Raw genomic sequence first — 7114 nt, 5'->3', positions numbered from 1 at the left:
TTTGCCAAGAGGGCCATTGTATTTTCATTTGCCAAGAGGGTCATTGCATATTTATTGCCAAGAGGGCCATTGCATTTTTATTTGCCAAGAGGGCCATTGCATTTTCATTTTCCAAGAGAGCCATCGCATGTTTATTTGCCAAGAGAGTCATTGCATGTTTATTTGCCAAGAGAGCCATTGCATTTTCATTTGCCAAGAGGGCCATTGTATTTTCATTTGTCAAGAGGGCCATTGCATATTCATTGCCAAGAGGGCCATTGTATTTTCATTGGCCAAGAGGGCCATTGCATATTCATTTGCCAAGAGGGCCATTGCATATTCATTTGCCAAGAGGGCCATTGCATATTCATTCCGTATACGAGGGTATGATATCGTATACGATGATATAATGCCGTATATGATGGTATGATTCTGTATATGATGATATGATATCGTATACGATGATATAATGTTGTATACGATGATATAATGCCGTATACGATGGTATGATGCCGCTACTTTTAGAGTTTTACCATTCGTCCTATCGATGGACACACATTTATATCCTACCAATGGATCTTCATTCGTCCTACCGATGGACAGATAGTTATTTTGCTGAAATATTCTACTGATGGATCACCTTCATTCGTTCTACCAATGGACATACATCATCCTATCGATGGATCACCTTCATTCGTCCTACTAATGGACATACATCATCCTATCGATGGATCACCTTCATTCGTCCTACCAATGGACATGCAACATTATCCTATCAATGGATCATCATTCATCCTATCGATGGACCAACATATCCTACCAATGGATCTTCATTTGTCCTACCGATGGACATACAATTATTTTGCCAAAATATCCTACCAATGGATCACTTTCATTCGTTCTACCGATGGACATAGAGTTATTTTGCCAAGTATCCTATCAATGGATCACCATCCTACTGATAGAGCAGCATTATCCTACCAACGAATCAATGAGTATTTTTCAACATGCAAAAAGGATGAAAGAAAGTGCGAACGACATCAAAGAGGATGCAACACAACGTGGAATCCTTTTAGCAGCGAATTGGGACACAGTCCAAAAAATAATGCCAAACTCATAGGACAAGAGCTAAGGAAACGACTTTCAACATACTAAACTACATTTCTATCGGAAGGCGTGTGGTTATTTCGGGGTCCAGTCATAATTCAAAACTCATACCAAACCCTTTTCAGAAAGATGAAGATGGAGTCGGCCAAAATTAGATTTGTCAATTTTCTTTGTCCAAAATTTCTTTTATCAATCATATCCAAAGAAAGGGACAGCTGTTGACACCTAATTTTGACCATTCATAACGCAAATTAGCTAACGAGTTTCTTTAAATTCGAACATTTTGAAATAATTAGTTTTTATAAAAAATAAAAATATTTTCATATTATTTTTAACTATTTTTATCTTTTTATAAATTTTAGTATAATATATACATATTTCTATATAATGATATATTTGATTAATACTTATGTAGTTATTCAAAAATCATCTCAAAAGATTTTATTTTTTACTAAATACAATGTTAGTTAGGTTAGTTTAATTATAGTTTGCATTTTTGAAAATTTTAGTTTTTTCTAAAAAAAAATAATCCTAAACTCCCATATCGAAAATTGTATGAAAATTTGAAGTTTTTGGAGCCTATATAAGGCCCATATTCTTATTAAGAAGGGGAAGAAGAGGGAGGTTCTTTAACCACCCCAAAAGTTAGAAATTTTCTTAATTTGGCTAGGATTTTGGACTCTTGTCCCCAGCATAAAAGTTGAGAAATTTTTTATCTTTCAATCTATATTTTTCTTCAAGAAAAATAGGAGATTAAAGTCGAAATTTAAGCTAACAACAGTGTTCTTATAACATCGAACCCACGAAAGTTCGAGTCTAAATTTTTGTCTAAATTTTTAATCTTTTTTTTTTGTAGATTAGAGTTCCATCAAGCTCTTGGGTGGTGGTGAAACTGTCTATCGCTCATCGTCTTCAGTCTCGGCCCGGAAAGAGGTAAAATCTTTTTTTAGCTTTATTTTATTTAATTATTTCATGTTTTATGTTTAGTTGATTTGTAGTCTCATTTTTTTAGCTAGCATTTATTAAGAATAATTAGATTAATGATAGAAATTTCTTATAGTTAGCATGTGTTTGGATTAATTAGCTATCATGTATTAGAATTATTTCATGAAAGCTCTTAGTTTTGTCCATTATTTTTTCAAGTAGCTTTCTTTGACAATATAGACTTTCATGTTTTCAATTTTTTCTTTTAACATGATTTAGATAACAAAATATGCTTAAAGTTGTTATGTAATTAGAACTTTAATGGCCTAATTGATTTAATTCTTTCTTTAAAATTTAGCTAGTTAGCATGTTGTTAGTCACTTATAGGATGACCATCAATTTAATAATTTAACATATCATGATATATTTCTTGGTTTAGTTTAAAACGAGTAGATGCTTATGTAATTTTATTTTGGTGCATTTGATATCAATTCGAGTCCATCTTTGGACTCCATCCTTGCATATTGTTGAGTTTTGAGTTTCCATTATCTTGCTCAAATTGTTTGAAAGTTGATACATGGAAAAGAAGGTAATATTCATGATTTTAATATTGATATTGGGCTATATACATGGAATACATACGGAAAATAATCTTGTATACACTATATATAGTGTATATATAGTTTTATATATAGTGATATACAGCAATATACAGAAGATACAGGGAATAAACACTATATACAGTGTATATACAATCTTATATATAGTGATATACAATGATATATAACAGATACAGGGAACAAACACTGTATACAGTGTATATACGGTCTGATATACAGTGATATATAGTAGATACAGGGAATAAATATGGTATACAGTTTATAATAGTCTGATATACAGTTATATATAGTAGATACAGGGAACGAAAAGGTGGTATACAGTATGTATATAGTTTGATATATATAAATAATATTGTATACACTATATATAGTATATATACAGTCCGATATATAATATATATACAACTGCGATATACTGTGGAATTGTGCTTCAGGCCCAAAACACAGATGACCCAACAGCTTAGTCCAGGCGCACAGAAACTAAGTGTCGGACAATATTTTCATGTGTTATTTATTGTTTATTTGTATCGATTCGGTATGTAATAATTTATTTACTTATGTTATTTGTGCTTGCTTAGATATTAATTTTAATTTTTTTTAACTTAATTAGATTCTCCTAAAGATAAACCAATTCATGTTAATTTACTCTTTAAATGATTTTTTTACCTTTGCTTAGTCATTTAATAAACTTTTTTATGTTTTCTTTTTATACACATGTATATTATTTTAAAAGGTTTAAATTTGATCATTTTTCTTAAAAAAAAGAAAAAAAATAATTTTAAAGTCTTCGCTTCCTTTTAAATTAATATTTTCAAAAATTAGTCAAATAAATTTTTAAATCGTCGGATAACCGCGCGTTAGCGGCCACCTTGAATGCTTAACACCTTCTCAAAGTGGAAATAAGAACCTCGTACCTTTTTCTCTGAATTTTTAATACTTAAATCTGTTAGGATCTTTTAAATTAAGTTTTCTTATTTTCTTTAAAAAAACTTAAGTGGTGACTCCTCTTTTCTAAAATTGATTTTTTCTCTAAAAAGTTGAAATTAATTTTAAACCGTCTATTTCCGACATAACATCCTAGGGTGTCCAAAATGCTGCGTTAAGTAGAGTCTTATTAATGGGTGTGAAGCGCGCCACATTTATGATTAGGATGCTATGAGGTGTTTTAGGAATTCTCACTTCTTTCATGATCCATGTCGTTCTATAGAGTTTACGTTAAGACTTCTTCTCCCTAATAGTCTTTCTTTGCGATTTTCAGAAAAATAGCTCTAAGAAGACCACCATTTCCAAGGGGAGAGAATGTTAATGAAGCCCAAGCTCCCCCGACTCCTCAAGACAATGGTCCTCTACCGGACCAAGTGACTAATGTGGAGTTCCGAACTGCTATCACTATGCTGGCCAGAGTAGTCACCAATCAAGGTGTCTTGGTTCCTCCTAATGTTCCTACTCCATCATCAAGGTTTAGGGACTTTGCACGAATGAATCCTCTAGAATTTCATGGCTCAAGGGTCGATGAGGATCCTCAAGAGTTCATTGATGAGGTCTACAAAATAGTGAGTATTATGAAGGTGACTTCAGAAGAAAAAGTGGAGTTGGAAGCTTACCAACTCAAAGATGTTGCTCAACTATGGTACACTCAATGGAAGTTTAGGAGGGTGGATGAATGTCCTGTCGAATGGGAAGCTTCCAAACTTGCTTTCCTTGATCACTTTTTCCCTCTTGATTTAAGGGAGGCTAAAGTGTTGGAGTTTATAAATCTTCGACAAGGCAACATGGGGATGCGGGACTATTCCCTCAAGTTTACTAAGTTATCCAAGTATGCTCCTTCAATAGTTGCCGATCCACGTGCCTGAATGAGTAAATTCATATCGAGGGTGTACGACTTAGTTGCTAAGGAATGTCGCACAACTATTCTTGTTAAGGAGATGAAAATATCTCGGCTCATGACTTTTGCCGAACAAATTAAAGGGGAAAATCTCAAAGAAATGAGGATGAGGGATTCTAAGAGGGCCCAGTATGAAGGTAAGTTCTCCAATGATAGGATCATTGGTAGCAGTGGATGCTCTCATCAAGGCAAAATCTCGGGGAAGAAGTTTGCTAAGGATAGGGTGCCATACGCTAAAGTTCAAGGTGAAGGAGGTGAAAATGCTAGTAACCTTTCTATTCCAAAGTGTGCAAAGTGTGGAAGGAATCACGGAGGAAAGTGTTTGATCGGAATAGGTGCTTACTATGGATGTGGCAAGATGGGCCATAAGCGATCTGAGTCCCCTCTTGTAGATAACAAGGATAGAGATGGTCGTCCTATAGGAGGCCAAGTTCAACAAGGCGCCCAAGCTCAACCTAAGGGTGGCCAATGCAACAATTGATTCTATGCTCTTCATACTAGGCAAGAGGTTGATAAGGCTCCTGATGTGGTCATGGGTATGTTATGAGTCTTTAACTTTGATGTATATGCATTGCTTGATTTGGGTACCAATATTTTGTTACTCCTTACATTGCTATGAGGTTTGATGTGTGCCCCGAAGTGTTAATAGAACCTTTCTCGGTTTATACTCCCATTGGTAGTTCGGTATTAGCCAAGAGAGCTTATAGAAATTGTCATGTATGGGTCTTGCACAAAGTCATTCCATGTGACCTTGTTGAACTTGATATGACTGATTTCAGCATCATTCTTGGTATGGATTGGTTACATGCCGCTTACGCATCTATATGTTGTAGAACTCATATGGTCAAGTTTCACTTCCCTAATGAGCCTATTCTTGAATGGAAGGGTAATGATTCAGTGGTTAAGGGTCAATTCATCTCATGTATTAACGCTCGAAGAATGATTTCTAAAGGATGCATTTATCATATTGTGCAAGTTAGGGACATTGACTCCAACGTGCCAACATAGTCATGGTAATCATCGGTAACAGCATTTCCAACCTAAAAAGACCATAACTTAATATTGACTCGGTAATATTGCATTAAACATTCAAAAATTTCAACTATTACTACCATAAAGCCCTTGAAATTAATAATTGGGTTCTTGATTCCCTTGTTCCGCTGGTAGACAAGTTGAGATAGCTGCGGAACATAATGTCCTAAACACGTGGAAGAAAAATGGAATTAGTATCTCATCATATTCACAAAGATGGATGCTATTAGTCAATGTGTTATAAAATACCTGCATAACTTTCTCCCGCAATGTAAAATTCTCTATGCTTGTATTGAGGAAACCGTTCAAACCACTTGATAAGAAACTGATAGGTATCTTCAGCTACAAATTGAAAGGCAAGGGTTCAGCATTTCAGCTTAAACAACATTATAGTTCCTGTTTGTCCATACAAATTTTTCACTTTTGTTTCAAAAAAAATAATTCAAAACAGCGTTTGGTCATACATTGGATTAATTTTTTGAAATATTTTTTTTGAAGATGAGTTTCAAGTTTGAAAAAGTGTTTTTGACTAGATTTCAAGTGAATCTTTTTTGCCATTCACAAAAGAATAGCCTTTTTTCAAGTTAAATGCATATCCAAACAAAATATTTAAAAAAATTAATCCAATGTATGACCAAACGCTGTTTTGAATTATTTTTTTTGAAACAAAAGTGAAATTTGTATGGACAAACAGGAACTATAATGTTGTTTAAGCTGAAATGCTGAACCTTGCCTTTCAATTTGTAGCTGAAGATACCTATCAGTTTCTTATCAAGTGGTTTGAACGGTTTCCTCAATACAAGCATAGGGAATTTTACATTGCGGGAGAAAGTTATGCAGGTATTTTATAACACATTGACTAATAGCATCCATCTTTGTGAATATGATGAGATACTAATTCCATTTTTCTTCCACGTGTTTAGGACATTATGTTCCGCAGCTATCTCAACTTGTCTACTAGCAGAACAAGGGAATCAAGAACCCAATTATTAATTTCAAGGGCTTTATGGTAGTAATAGTTGACATTTTTGAGTGTTTAATGCAATATTACCGAGTCAATATTAAGTTATGGTCTTTTTAGGTTGGAAATGCTGTTACCGATGATTACCATGACTATGTTGGCACGTTTGAGTACTGGTGGACTCATGGCTTGATTTCGGGGCCCTACAAAAAGCCTACAAAAAGCCTTATTAGTAGCCTCATGTCTCTTAAACTACGTGCCACCATAGGTTGCCTTTATGGCCTAGCTAGTGAATTCACATATAGCACATGTTCATGATTAGGAGTCTACCTTCGCAAAGTAGCCTCCTCCTTCTCGATGTGGGTATCATCGGATTCCATGTTATAGCTTGCCTGGTCTTATTGTCGGTTACAGTTCCTATCCCACATATGTATGATTTCTTAAGTATGTTATGATTTTGAACTTATGCTTTTAAATGCTTTGGTCAATATGATTTTCTCGTGACTTTACGTATTCCATCTTATCATTTGATTTACTTGACCTTTGTTTTCCATGATTTACGTTGCATGTCACAACCTCATACTTAGTATATACCAATATTCTAAT

The 7114-nt window shown here is 34.2% G+C and overlaps 1 long non-coding RNA gene across 1 annotated transcript; it reads left to right on the top strand.

Moving 5' to 3' along the window:
- The first annotated feature begins 6356 nt into the window (after positions 1-6356).
- On the top strand, positions 6357-6688 carry LOC129891225 (uncharacterized). Its single transcript, XR_008767126.1, has 3 exons — positions 6357-6387; positions 6471-6556; positions 6629-6688. It is a non-coding gene; the product is annotated as an uncharacterized LOC129891225 (long non-coding RNA).
- The last annotated feature ends 426 nt before the right edge of the window (positions 6689-7114 follow it).

The sequence above is a fragment of the Solanum dulcamara genome, chromosome 6, assembly GCF_947179165.1.
Source record: "Solanum dulcamara chromosome 6, daSolDulc1.2, whole genome shotgun sequence".
In the NCBI taxonomy this organism is placed as follows: Eukaryota; Viridiplantae; Streptophyta; class Magnoliopsida; order Solanales; family Solanaceae; genus Solanum; species Solanum dulcamara.
This window is presented reverse-complemented; position numbering and strand designations above follow the sequence as displayed.